Source organism: Nomia melanderi, unplaced genomic scaffold (assembly GCF_051020985.1).
Source record: "Nomia melanderi isolate GNS246 unplaced genomic scaffold, iyNomMela1 scaffold0090, whole genome shotgun sequence".
In the NCBI taxonomy this organism is placed as follows: Eukaryota; Metazoa; Arthropoda; class Insecta; order Hymenoptera; family Halictidae; genus Nomia; species Nomia melanderi.
Window position 1 is genome coordinate 74,947 of NW_027475205.1, and position 14,024 is coordinate 88,970.

Sequence of the window (14,024 nt, forward strand, 5' to 3'; positions counted from 1 at the left end):
GACCTGAAACCCGGTGGGAACGCCCAGGTGTTCATAGGGCTCACCGGCTGCCAGGGCGCGCATTTGCTGACCCTGGATGGTGAAGCGAGTGGCACGGATCCCGCGCGGCCCCCTGCCACGATGGTGGAGGGTCGCGCATTTTGCGGGATTAAACCGCAATCCGATGCCACTCGCCGCAGCATCCACTGCCTTTAGCAGCGTTTCCATGCCCTCCGGGGTGTCGGCGATCAACGCGAGATCGTCCGCGTACGCCAGGACACTGTGCCGATGGCCGTGCAACGTGTAACCCGCCGAGGTTCCGGTAGCTGCGCGCAGCACCGGTTCCAGGGCGAGGTTAAACGCCACAGGGCTCATCGGACAGCCCTGGCGCACCCCGGAGAGGATGGGAACGGGGTCGGTAAACCCATCGGCGGTCCGCACCCGTGTGGTGCAACCGTGGTACATACTCTTCAGAATATTCTGAAGAGTAGAGGGAACCCCGGCCTCCACGAAGGATTGGTAGATGGAAGCGTGGGGGACCGAGCCGAACGCGTTCGACAGGTCCAGCCACGCCACCACCACCTGACGCCCCCACCTGCGAGCGTCTGTAAGGGCTCCCTGCAGCACGAAGTTATGTTCGTAGCACCCCTCGTACGGCAGGAAGCCCTTTTGCGCGGGACTTAGGCGCTTATTTTTGACCGACCACGCGACGAGACGGTCAGCCAGAACAGCGGCGAAGAGCTTCGGGGTCGTATCGGACATGGCCAGCGGTCGCCAGTTCGACAGGTCGTCGCGATCGCCCTTTTTGTGCACGAGCACAGTGTTGGAAGTTTTCCAACACGAGGGGACCGACTCCAGACGAAGACATACGTTAAACAAAGAGGTCAGCAAATGCGACCCCGGATCTGCCCTTTTCAGATCATTGTAAGTTAGACCGTCGGGACCGGGCGCAGAGTTTGTCATACGCCTGATCCGACGATCCACCTCACTCACTTCGAAGAGCTTCACCAAGGCCACATTGCTGGCCTCGTCTGGAGCCTCGATGGAAGGCGGGGGAGGCCTAGCTCCCAGGTTCCCCGCCGGTGAGTACATGTTGAGGAAGTACTCATGTACCCTGTCCTTTGGCACTTTGCAGTGCAAGGACGGGCCCATGAGCACCTCCTGAACAGCACGCCGACGGTTCTGCCTGAAGAGCCGTTGTATACGCGTAGCCTCCCTTACCTGGTCCCCCCGCGTTGGTCCACCTGCCAACGCAGGACGATCGCGGTGACCGTTCGAACCGCGAGCCGCTTGGTCGCCCGACACGCCCCTCGCCCTCGCACGCTGTTGGGGCCTATCCGTCCCGCCCCCTCTCGTGGTCGGTCCCTCGACTCTGAAGCCCTGAAGGTATGCTGCGATTTCCCTCGCAACATCCTCCAGCTGCTCCAGGGAGCCAGCGTTCTGCGCCATTCCGATCAACAACTCTCTCTCCGAAGGAAACGCTTCCCCGACCAGAGGCCGGATGGCGCCCCTTCTTCGAGAGGGCTGCCCGGATGCCGCAGGACGCCTGGGCTCACGAGGTCCCGAGGCACGCGAGGGTGCGGTCAGTCTGCGACTTCTCGCAGGTGCGGTCAGTCTGCGACTTCTCGCAGGTGCGGTCGCCTCCGTCGCGGAGGCAGGAACACCCCTCACGGTTGCATCAACGGGGACGGGCCTCCGATTATCCCTCCCCGCGCGATTTAAAACTACCCCTTCCCGCAAGGTAGAAATGGAGCCGGGGGCACTACGGGGGACGCTCGGGAGTCGCGTGGGGCTAGCAGGTGTTACGCTACTCACCGAGGATTCTCCGGAGCACCCTGCTCCAGGCCGATGCGCTCTGTTGTGCGCAACGCTGTTGTTATTGTTGCTGCTGCTGCTGCTGCCCGGTGGCGGCCGGGCGGGGGACTTTTCCCGCGGTGGTTGGGCGGGCGGAGGCGTCGTCCTCTTCGCTGGCGGCAGCGGCTGCGCCTCCTCGTCGGACGACGAGCTGGACGACGGGATCCCGCGGTGGTGGCGTCGGCGGGATCCAGCGGCGATTCGCCACGGCTCCGGTGAGGAATCGGGGCTAACGGCTGCCCCGGCCGGCTGCGGCACCTCCACCTCTTCGATGAGTGGGAGGAGCGGGGCCGCTGGAGATGGTGGTAGCGGCCTGGCCACCATCGCTCCTCCCACAATAGGCAGGGGGGTCATAATCGGCCCCCCGCTGCAGGTGGTGGTAACGGTGGAGGTGCATAACGTCACCATGCTCGCCGATGTTACCGGAGACGGAGCCCCCTGCTCGCCGCGGATGGTCGGCGGCGTCCTGGGGCTCCGGTGCTTCCTCGGTGGGGGGCTGCGTCTTGGTGGTGTAGGCCCGGGTGGTGAAGTGGTGGCCCGGGATGCTGGACGCAACCCCCTTTCCGGTACGACGTCAATCGGCGAGGGAGGTGACGTAGATGACGGGGCGCCTGCTGTGACGGCGGCGTAGGATGGTGAGGCCGCCGTCCTTACCCCCGAGGGTTTCCGTTGGGCGGCCCGAGGTGGTGTGGGGCCGCTGGAGGGACTCTTTCCCTGTACCACCGCCCTTGGTGATGGTGTGTGGGCGGTGGGAGTCCCTCCTACTCTCGGGGGCGTTCTTCTGGCTCCGGTCGGAGCCGCTACCGTCCTCCGGGTGGTGGTGGTGGCAGTTCTTCTGCCCACCTCCACCGGGACTTTGGCACCCCTCATACCCCGTTTCACCCGCCCTTGGGTGGTGGTGGGCGGGGTCCTAACGGGCGGGGTTCTTGCGGGAGGGGTGCCAGTCGACCCCCTGGTAGCAGGGGCCGCTCTTCTGCCCGGTGGGGTGGGCCTCGTTGCGGTAGCGGCTAAGGGACCGGAGCCTCTCCTCGTAGCAGGCGCCCTTGCAGCCAGCGGCGATGTCCTTGGGGCAGCCGACCCCGATCGCCGCGGCGGGCTGCCGCTCTTCTGGACCGGTGGCGTCCCCTTAGGTCTGGGGTAGGTTGGTTGGGTGGGGGGCGGGGGCGCGGGCCGGGCACTGGTGGTGGGCCCGATCGTGATCGTTAGCGTGGGAGTGCCGGACGGCGGCGTGCGATACGACGTCGTCATAGCCGTCGCAGCCGCCGTTACCAGCACCCCACGCAACGTCGTTTGCTTCGTGGCCCGCGCCTTGCCCCCCGGTGCCACCGGTCTCGTTGTCGTCGTCTTCGTCGTCGTCCTCATAGTCCTGGTCCCCGTCGTGATTGTTGCTGTTGTTGTTGCCGCTGCCGCCATTGCGCGCCGCGTCGTGCAGGTGGTGGTGGCCGTCCCCGTGGAATCCCTCGCCGTTGTAAGGGTGTGGGTGGGCGGGGGCGGGGGCGGCGACGTCGCGGCGCACGTCGTTTGCGGGGGCGGGGACTGGGCCGCCAAATTGGCAGCAGCTAACGCAGCAGCGCGCGGTTCTGCGGGGGCGGATGTCGCGGAACTCCCCCGACGCGAGGTGTTGCTCGAACCGGTCGAGCCCGTCACGGGAGGTGCACAAGTCCCACTCGGACTGTTCTGTTGAGCGGAACTATGAATATGGCCGTGGTGCAGCTTCACCACCTTGAGAGGGTACTTCCCGTCACCGGTGAAGCTGCACTCACGGCACTTGTATGTCACTACAACGCCCGGATGATACTTCCGGGCGTGCTTCGTCAAGTCCGAGTGGGACTTGTACACGCCACTGATCCTGATCCCGGGGACACCGAAGCAGGCAGGGCATCGGAACTCCGCCGGGAAGGGAAACTCGATTGTCAGGGCGAGATTATTACTCCCCTCGGTAGTGCAGGAGGTGATCGTCGCACTATCACCGCGGTCCTGCATCGCTCTTAAGACTAAGTCCTACGCTACGAGTGAGTCGAAAGAAGAAAGAGAGACAGAGTGGCTGTGGCAAATATTTCTAAGTGCCACAGCGAGGCGAAACGGGGAAGATAGACTAAGTGGGAATGACAGAGGAAGAGAAGAGAAAACTAAGTTAAAAGCGACAGAAGGAATACCGCCACGCGCTAACACCCTACTGACTCCGCCGGCGCTAAGTCCGGTGTCGAAGACTGCCTGGAAAAATGACAGCCTCCGACGTGGCAGTCGGTAGGGAGACTAACGGATGACGGTTGCGGAGGAGTGCAGCGATCTCGATGGAGGAAGAGCGACGGAATCGCCCACTCCACCGAGGACTGCACGGGGGTTGCACCGCAGGCGGGCCGACCTGACGTCCACTCACTAACGGGTGAGTGGAGTCAGCCTCCACGCGGGCGGTGACTGAAGGGAGAAGAAGGAGTTGGAGGCGCCACTCGACTCGGACCTCACGCGTCCCTGTCCGTTGACACACCTCAACGGATGGGAGCGATCGGAGGAGCGGGTGGACGCGTAGGGGTAAGGTAGAGGACTACCGACGATGATTCGAGCACCGCAGACGGCTGGAGACCGGCTGCGTTACCCTCCTCACTGCCGGGGGGATAGAAAGAAAAGAGAGACTCACTCGGCGCAGGAGTCCAGCGATGCAGGAGCGCTCTCCGAGGGGAATAACACCTCGCTCCTGATTCCTGATCCAGCGGTGGTAGAGGTGGATCAGGCGAGCCGTCCTTCCCGTCGGGGTTGCCGATGGCCAAGTCCTGGTGGGTCGTTGCGGTGTTGGGTGACCCACGTAGAGGAAGACCAGGGTTGTCCAGGCAGGCCAGGGATGGTGGTTGGTCCTAGATGAAGTCCTGGACCCTCGGTAGACCCTGGTCGTCCTCTCCCTCGGCTGTCCACGGAAGCAGGATGCGTGGTGGTGCGCAGGTAGTGGTGCGCCGGTGGTCCTCCCGCGCAGGTGGGCGGCGCAGGTGTACTCCCGCGCAGGCTCGATCCGGTCCGCGGCGAAGGCACTTTTACACACTTCACCGCACAACACCTCGAGCACTGATCGTGTACAGACCTTGCCGCGCACACGCCCGATCGCAACTCGGCCCGCACTGTTGCGTAGTATCGCGACCCGTGAAGTTATAAAACTACCGCGGCGTCGGGTACTTATCGCGGAGTCAGAATACCAAAGGGACTGTTTTTGGAGTCCAGCGAGCCGATCCGGCTATTAGAAAAGGTAGGGAGCTCAATTGCAGCGCAAATTGAGCCGTTTCCGGCGGCACTGCAGTGCCGGACCGACTCGCGGCGGAAGTGGAGCGAGCCCCAGCGATCCGCCTGACTCCAAAAATCAGGTTAATATTCTGACTCCGCGATGCGGAGTGTATCAGATATTAAGCTGATAAGAACAGATAAAAGCGCTTTATTTTCCAAATAATGTTCCCCTGCCTTACAAAGCTCGGCAAGGGGTATATACAGAATAGCGCCTTTATGGCGGAGGCAGAGTCTTATAAATGTTTATTATATATATCCATGTGCACAGCTAAGTATGCATCAGTGGCTATGCAGTATACGTATATGGCGTAGCAAGTAGATCATAGAAATAAATAAATACATAGATAGATCAATAAATAGACAGAGGAATAAATAATAAATGACAGCATAGACAGATCAGACAACTATATAAATAAATGAATAAATAAATAAATAAGCCGCAAATAAAATGATAAATAAATAAATAGATATACAAATTAGTTAATCCGCCATTAAAAGAAAAGAAGATGAATACTTAAGGTTAATTATAGAGCAGAAAGGTGGTTAAATAAATAATATATACAAAAGAAGATAAAAGAAAGACAATTCATGTATATGATTAGATATCGCATATTATGAGTAGGGCGTGGGCGCATAGCAAGGTCAGTAAGGCAGGGCATGCAGGCATAGGGGGGCATAGAGATGGAATAAAAAGAAAGAATGAAGATAGAGGCATATTAGTAAGCAGAAAAGAGCAGGGATAGTCAGTTTTAAAATTAAAAGATATCGGTTAAAAGAAGCGGATTGCTTAGTATATAGTGCCCATGTAGTAAATAAATAATGTAGTAAATAAAGAAGAAATAAATAAAATCCATAGATAAATAGAATCCATAAATAAAATAAATAAAATAAATAGGCAAATAAGGTTAATAGATTAAATAGATAAAATAAATATGTACATACGGTTAATAAATTAAATAGATAGATAAATGAAGTCCACAGGTAAAATAAATAAGTAAAAAGGAAGAATAGAATAGATTTATAACTAGAATACATATATAAAATAGATCATAAGTAGTTAAATAGTTAAAATTAAGAGTGTTCTAGTTATGTTGGTAATTCGATGTTAATAATTAAGATGCGTGGCTGCACAATACCAAGCCTATCCACTTACCTGGCTTCTTTTCTGCTGCTGCCCTCTCGCTGCAATTCCTGCCTAAGTCGAGGGAGCTTACCCCCGCAGATTTTCTGTAGGTCGGCCTGGATCAGGGGCCGGGACATCCTCGGCGAGTGCCTCGCGATACTGGCGAACTCCCGATACGTGCTCCACGTAGATATCCCGGCTCCACCGGACAGTCTCCGACACAATGAGCCGGCGCATCAGAGATGCATATCGGTTACCGATACGCAAGATCTTCAACACCGACTCATTGGCCGGATCCCACGAGCCGAGAGCACCGACGACGATCGCGGAGACCGCCACCCGATAACCGCGCCCTCCGAGAACGTCGGCCAGGGGCTTATACTTATGTATCTTTCGCGCCCTGGCCTCCTCGAACGAAATATACTCGTTCTCGAAGGGCACGGTAACATCGACGATGACGATGCTCCTTGAGGGCTCGTGCCTAACAACAATGTCAGGCCTAAGAGCCCCCAGATCCCCGTCGACGCCCTCGACCGTCCGGTTTACCCTTAATTCCCCTGGGAGCCGGCAGGCCTTAGCGATGCGGGAAACCACCGCATCGTGGCGAAGTTGCCAGGCCGCCGAGTGCGGACGACAGTGGCAAAGGACGTGGGGAAGGGATTCGAGCTCCGCCCCGCATCGCCGGCAACGCTTATCACCCTCACCCCAGCGCCTTGCCCCGTTGAGAGGCAAGACGTCGAGGCGAGCTCGGTGAATGAAGCGCCAATCGGCGAAGCGGGTGAAGCTGCCGCCACGGAGGAAGTGGTTTGAAGCACCACTCCGCGACGACACCCCGAATACCTTCCCCTGGTCCTTCTTGCGCTGAAGGCGCTGGTGATAGTATTCTACCACTGCCATCCGCAATCGGCGGATGATCTGGCCCCTCGCCACGGGCGGAACTATGGTCTCCCGATCGCGAGAACCCCTGAGCGTAACCGAGAGCTCAGATCTCGCCTCGCTCCACTGCCAACGCAATCCGAGCAGGTCCCGACTCCTGCGTGCCGCGTTCCGTGCCCTCGACCACAGCGAAGAAACGTCCCCCCCGTCCCTGGCAAAGTACCCCTCCAGCGAACCAGAGAGGTACTCGGCCAGGTCATTGTTCGACGGGTTGGTATGGCCGATTTTCCTGGCTACAGCCTCGCGCAGCGAGTTCCAGGCCAACTCCCTGACCACCGCATCATCCGCCGTCAAAAGACGGAACGCATGAGCGATGGTCAGGACGTCGGCCATGTCAGCAAGCGGAAGCAGTCCACATCCCCCCCTACTGGGTGGGAGGTAGACTACCTCCGCGCTGGCCCGCTGCGGGAGGTTGAGCCAGGATTTGGCCATACGTCGCACTTGTTTGTCGACTTCGACTAAGGGACGTTTCTCCACGTGGGCTCCCCGCAGGTAGAAGTCGAGGCGTGGCAGTATAAAAGCTGCCACGGTCTCGGCCTTCTGCCACGGGGCCAAGAGGGAACGGTCGACGGCCTGCAGGTCCCGGACCAGCTCGTCGATCGTCAGTAGTGGGGTTTGACGGACCTGAAACCCGGTGGGAACGCCCAGGTGTTCATAGGGCTCACCGGCTACCAGGGCGCGCATTTGCTGACCCTGGATGGTGAAGCGAGTGGCGCGGATCCCGCGCGGCACCCTGCCACGATGGTGGAGGGTCGCGCATTTTGCGGGATTAAACCGCAATCCGATGTCACTCGCCGCAGCATCCACTGCCTTTAGCAGCGTTTCCATGCCCTCCGGGGTGTCGGCGATCAACGCGAGATCGTCCGCGTACGCCAGGACACTGTGCCGATGGCCGTGCAACGTGTACCCCGCCGAGGTTCCGGTAGCTGCGCGCAGCACCGGTTCCAGGGCGAGGTTAAACGCCACAGGGCTCATCGGACAGCCCTGGCGCACCCCGGAGAGGATGGGAACGGGGTCGGTAAACCCATCGGCGGTCCGCACCCGTGTGGTGCAACCGTGGTACATACTCTTCAGAATATTCTGAAGAGTAGAGGGAACCCCGGCCTCCACGAAGGATTGGTAGATGGAAGCGTGGGGGACCGAGCCGAACGCATTCGACAGGTCCAGCCACGCCACCACCACCTGACGCCCCCACCTGCGAGCGTCTGTAAGGGCTCCCTGCAGCACGAAGTTATGTTCGTAACACCCCTCGTACGGCAGGAAGCCCTTTTGCGCGGGACTTAGGCGCTTATTTTTGACCGACCACGCGACGAGACGGTCAGCCAGAACAGCGGCGAAGAGCTTCGGGGTCGTATCGGACATGGCCAGCGGTCGCCAGTTCGACAGGTCGTCGCGATCGCCCTTTTTGTGCACGAGCACAGTGTTGGAAGTTTTCCAACACGAGGGGACCGACTCCAGACGAAGACATACGTTAAACAAAGAGGTCAGCAAATGCGACCCCGGATCTGCCCTTTTCAGATCATTGTAAGTTAGACCGTCGGGACCGGGCGCAGAGTTTGTCATACGCCTGATCCGACGATCCACCTCACTCACTTCGAAGAGCTTCACCAAGGCCACATTGCTGGCCTCGTCTGGAGCCTCGATGGAAGGCGGGGGAGGCCTAGCTCCCAGGTTCCCCGCCGGTGAGTACATGTTGAGGAAGTACTCATGTACCCTGTCCTTTGGCACTTTGCAGTGCAAGGACGGGCCCATGAGCACCTCCTGAACAGCACGCCGACGGTTCTGCCTGAAGAGCCGTTGTATACGCGTAGCCTCCCTTACCTGGTCCCCCCGCGTTGGTCCACCTGCCAACACAGGACGATCGCGGTGACCGTTCGAACCGCGAGCCGCTTGGTCGCCCGACACGACCCCAGCCCTCGCACGCTGTTGGGGCCTATCCGTCCCGCCCCCTCTCGTGGTCGGTCCCTCGACTCTGAAGCCCTGAAGGTATGCTGCGATTTCCCTCGCAACATCCTCCAGCTGCTCCAGGGAGCCAGCGTTCTGCGCCATTCCGATCAACAACTCTCTCTCCAAAGGAAGCGCTTCCCCGACCAAAGGCCGGATGGCGCCCCTTCTTCGAGAGGGCTGCCCGGATGCCGCAGGACGCCTGGGCTCACGAGGTCCCGAGGCACGCGAGGGTGCGGTCGGTCTGCGACTTCTCGCAGGTGCGGTCGCCTCCGTCGCGGAGGCAGGAGCACCCCTCACGGTTGCATCAGCGGGGACGGGCCTCCGATTATCCCTCCCCGCGCGATTCAAAACTACCCCTTCCCGCAAATTAAAAACGGAGCCGGGGGCATTACGCGGGACGCTCGGGAGTCGCGAAGGGCTAAGCGGTGTTACGCTACTCACCGAAGACGCCCCGGAGCACCCTGCTCCAGGCCGATGCGCACTGTTGTGCGCAACGCTGTTGTTATTGTTGCTGCTGCTGCTGCTGCCCGGTGGCGGCCGGGCGGGGGACTTTTCCCGCGGTGGTTGGGCGGGCGGAGGCGTCGTCCTCTTCACTGGCGGCAGCGGCTGCGCCTCCTCGTCGGACGACGAGCTGGACGACGGGATCCCGCGGTGGTGGCGTCGGCGGGATCCAGCGGCGATTCGCCACGGCTCCGGTGATGAATCGGGGCTAACGACTGCCCCGGCCGGCTGCGGCACCACCACCTCTTCGATGGGTGGGAGGAGCGGGGCCGCTGGAGATGGTGGTAGCGGCCTGGCCACCATCGCTCCTCCCACAATAGGCAGGGGGGTCATAATCGGCCCCCCGCTGCAGGTGGTGGTGACGGTGGAGGTGCATAACGTCACCATACTCGCCGATGTTACCGGAGACGGAGCCCCCTGCTCGCCGCGGATGGTCGGCGGCGTCCTGGGGCTCCGGTGCTTCCTCGGTGGGGGGCTGCGTTTTGGTGGTGTGGGCCCGGGCGTTGTAGGGATGGCCCGGGTTGCTGTACGCAGCCCCCTTTCCGGTGCGACGTCAATCGGCGAGGGAGGTGACGTTAATGACGGGGCGCCTGCTGTGACGGCGGCGTAGGATGGTGAGGCCGCCGTCCTTACCCCCGAGGGTTTCCGTAAGGCGGCCCGAGGTGGTGTGGGGCCGCTGGAGGGACTCTTTCCCTGTACCACCGCCCTTGGTGATGGTGTGTGGGCGGTGGGAGTCCCTCCTACTCTCGGGGGCGTTCTTCTGGCTCCGGTCGGAGCCGCTACCGTCCTCCGGGTGGTGGTGGTGACAGTTCTTCTGCCCACCTCCACCGAGACTTTGGCACCCCTCATACTCCGTGTCACCCGCCTTTGGGTGGTGGCAGGCGGGCTCCTGACGGGCGGGGTTCTTGCGGGAGGGGTGCCAGTCGACCCCCTGGTAGCGGGGGCCGCTCTTCTGCCCGGTGGGGTGGGCCTCGTTGCGGTAGCGGCTAAGGGACCGGAGCCTCTTCTCGTAGCAGGCGCCCTTGCAGCCGGCGGCGATGTCCTTGGGGCAGCCGACCCCGATCGCCGCGGCGGGCTGCCGCTCTTCTGGACCGGTGGCGTCCCCTTAGGTCTGGGGTAGGTTGGTTGGGTGGGGGGCGGGGGCGCGGGCCGGGCGCTGGTGGTGGGCCCAATCGTTATTGTTAACGTGGGAGTGCCGGACGGCGGCGTGCGATACGACGTCGTCATAGCCGTCGCAGCCGCCGTTACCAGCACCCCACGCAACGTTGTTTGCTTCGTGGCCCGCGCCTTGCCCCCCGTCGCCACCGGTCTCGTGGTCGTCGTCTTCGTCGTCGTCCTCGTTGTTGTCCCCGTTGTTGTTGCTGTTGTTGTTGCCGCTGCCGCCCTTGTGCGCCGCATCGCGCAGGTGGTGGTGGCCGTCCCCGTTGGATCCCGCGCCGATGAAGGGGTGTGGGTGGGCGGGGGCGGGGGCGGCGACGTCGCGGCGCACGTCGTTTGCGGGGGCGGGGACTGGGCCGCCAAATTGGCAGCAGCTAACGCAGCAGCGCGCGGTTCTGCGGGGGCGGATGTCGCGGAACTCCCCCGACGCGAGGTGTTGCTTGGACCGGTCGCACCTGTCACGGGAGGTGCACAAGTCCCACTCGGACTGTTCTGGTGGGCGGAACTATGTATATGGCCGTGGTGCAGCTTCACCACCTTGAGAGGGTACTTCCCATCGCCGGTGAAGCTGCACTCACGGCACTTATACGTTACTGCAACGCCCGGATGATACTTCCGGGCGTGCTTCGTCAAGTCCGAGTGGGACTTGTACACGCCACTGATCCTGATCCCGGGGACACCGAAGCAGGCAGGGCATCGGAACTCCGCCGGGAAGGGAAACTCGATTGTCAGGGCGAGATTATTACTCCCCTCGGTAGTGCAGGAGGTGATCGTCGCACTATCACCGCGGTCCTGCATCGCTCTTAAGACTAAGTCCTACGCTACGAGTGAGTCGAAAGAAGAAAGAGAGACAGAGTGGCTGTGGCAAATATTTCTAAGTGCCACAGCGAGGCGAAACGGGGAAGATAGACTAAGTGGGAATAACAGAGGAAGAGAAGAGAAAACTAAGTTAAAAGCGACAGAAGGAATACCGCCACGCGCTAACACCCTACTGACTCCGCCGGCGCTAAGTCCGGTGTCGAAGACTGCCTGGAAAAATGACAGCCTCCGACGTGGCAGTCGGTAGGGAGACTAACGGATGACGGTTGCGGAGGAGTGCAGCGATCTCGATGGAGGAAGAGCGACGGAATCGCCCACTCCACCGAGGACTGCACGGGGGTTGCACCGCAGGCGGGCCGACCTGACGTCCACTCACTAACGGGTGAGTGGAGTCAGCCTCCACGCGGGCGGTGACTGAAGGGAGAAGAAGGAGGTGGTGGCGCCACTCGACTCGGACCTCACGCGTCCCGGTCCGTTGACACACCTCAACGGATGGGAGCGATCGGAGGAGCGGGTGGACGCGTAGGGGTAAGGTAGAGGACTACCGACGATGATTCGAGCACCGCAGACGGCTGGAGACCGGCTGCGTTACCCTCCTCACTGCCGGGGGGATAGAAAGAAAAGAGAGACTCACTCGGCGCAGGAGTCCAGCGATGCAGGAGCGCTCTCCGAGGGGAATAACACCTCGCTCCTGATTCCTGATCCAGCGGTGGTTGACGTGGATCAGGCGAGCCGTCCTTCCCGTCGGGGTTGCCGATGGCCAAGTCCTGGTGGGTCGTTGCGGTGTTGGGTGACCCACGTAGAGGAAGACCAGGGTTGTCCAGGCTGGCCAGGGATGGTGGTTGGTCCTAGATGAAGTCCTGGACCCTCGGTAGACCCTGGTCGTCCTCTCCCTCGGCTGTCCTCGGAAGCAGGATGCGTGGTGGTGCGCAGGTGGTGGTGCGCCGGTGGTCCTCCCGCGCAGGTGGGCGGCGCAGGTGTACTCCCGCGCAGGCTCGATCCGGTCCCGCGGCGAAGGCACTTATTACACACTTCACCGCACAACACCTCGAGCACTGATCGTGTACAGACCTTGCCGCGCACACGCCCGATCGCAACTCGGCCCGCACTGTTGCGTAGTATCGCGACCCGTGAAGTTATAAAACTACCGCGGCGTCGGGTACTTATCGCGGAGTCAGAATACCAAAGGGACTGTTTTTGGAGTCCAGCGAGCCGATCCGGCTATTAGAAAAGGTAGGGAGCTCAATTGCAGCGCAAATTGAGCCGTTTCCGGCGGCACTGCAGTGCCGGACCGACTCGCGGCGGAAGTGGAGCGAGCCCCAGCGATCCGCCTGACTCCAAAAATCAGGTTAATATTCTGACTCCGCGATGCGGAGTGTATCAGATATTAAGCTGATAAGAACAGATAAAAGCGCTTTATTCACAAAGAATGTTCCCCCAGCCTTACATTGTTTGGCTGGGGGTGGGTATACATAAGCGCCTTTATGGCGAAGGCTATATCCAATATTACTTTGGTATACATATACATATATACATCTTAGATTAATTAATTATGTACAATTGTGGCTTATATTTATAAATTTTATAGGTACATGCACATGAATAAATAAATATAAATAATTTAAACGTAGATAAATAAATAGAATAGATAGATAAATGAGTAACTAAATAATAGGGAAAGAAATAATAAGAAAAGAGATAGGAAGAGTGGTGATGATGCATGTACATATAAATATAGACATTATGGGTGGACGTGGTGCTCGATTGCATGATTATTATTGTCACGGCCACTACCGGGGTCTTAATATACCCGGTCCTTCGCCATTAGAACTAAAGAATTAACAGAATACAATAAACGATGGACAGACAAATAAATGCATGAATAGAGAAATAAATAAATACAGTAGATGAATAAATAGAAACAATAAATAAATAAATACATACAATAAATAAATAAATAGAAACAATAAATAAATAAATAAATAAATACAGTAAATAAATAAATAGAAACAATAAATAGTAAATACAATAAATAAATAAATAGGGACAATAAATAAATAAATACAGTAAATAAATAAATAAATAAATGTAAATAAATACAATAAATAAATAAATATAGAGAGTTAAGTAGATATAGTAAATAAATAGCGAAGATAGGTATTTATAGTAGCCGGGGCGCATGCGCGGCAACAAGTGCTCAGAAGCGGTAGACAGGCGGGGGGGCAGGCAGTGTAGGCGGTGTTAGTGTGTAAGGTAGGGTAATGTAAGTACTTGGCAGGTTAAAAGAAATAAAAAGAAAACGAAGTGGTATCTACTAGTCAATTGTTAAAAGTGTTTAAAAGAAAAGAGAAGCCCGAGAATTAATGGATCAATATATACTTAAGCCTGGTAAAATAGATTTAATAGATAAAATAATAAGAAAGAAAGTTAGGAGTTC

At 58.4% G+C, this 14,024-nt stretch overlaps 2 pseudogenes; both read right to left on the reverse strand.

Moving 5' to 3' along the window:
* Positions 1-5,088: 5,088 nt before the first annotated feature.
* On the reverse strand, positions 5,089-5,269 carry LOC116434290 (U2 spliceosomal RNA; annotated as a pseudogene).
* A 7,571-nt stretch (positions 5,270-12,840) lies between these two features.
* Positions 12,841-13,020, reverse strand: LOC143175459 (U2 spliceosomal RNA; annotated as a pseudogene).
* Positions 13,021-14,024: the final 1,004 nt, after the last annotated feature.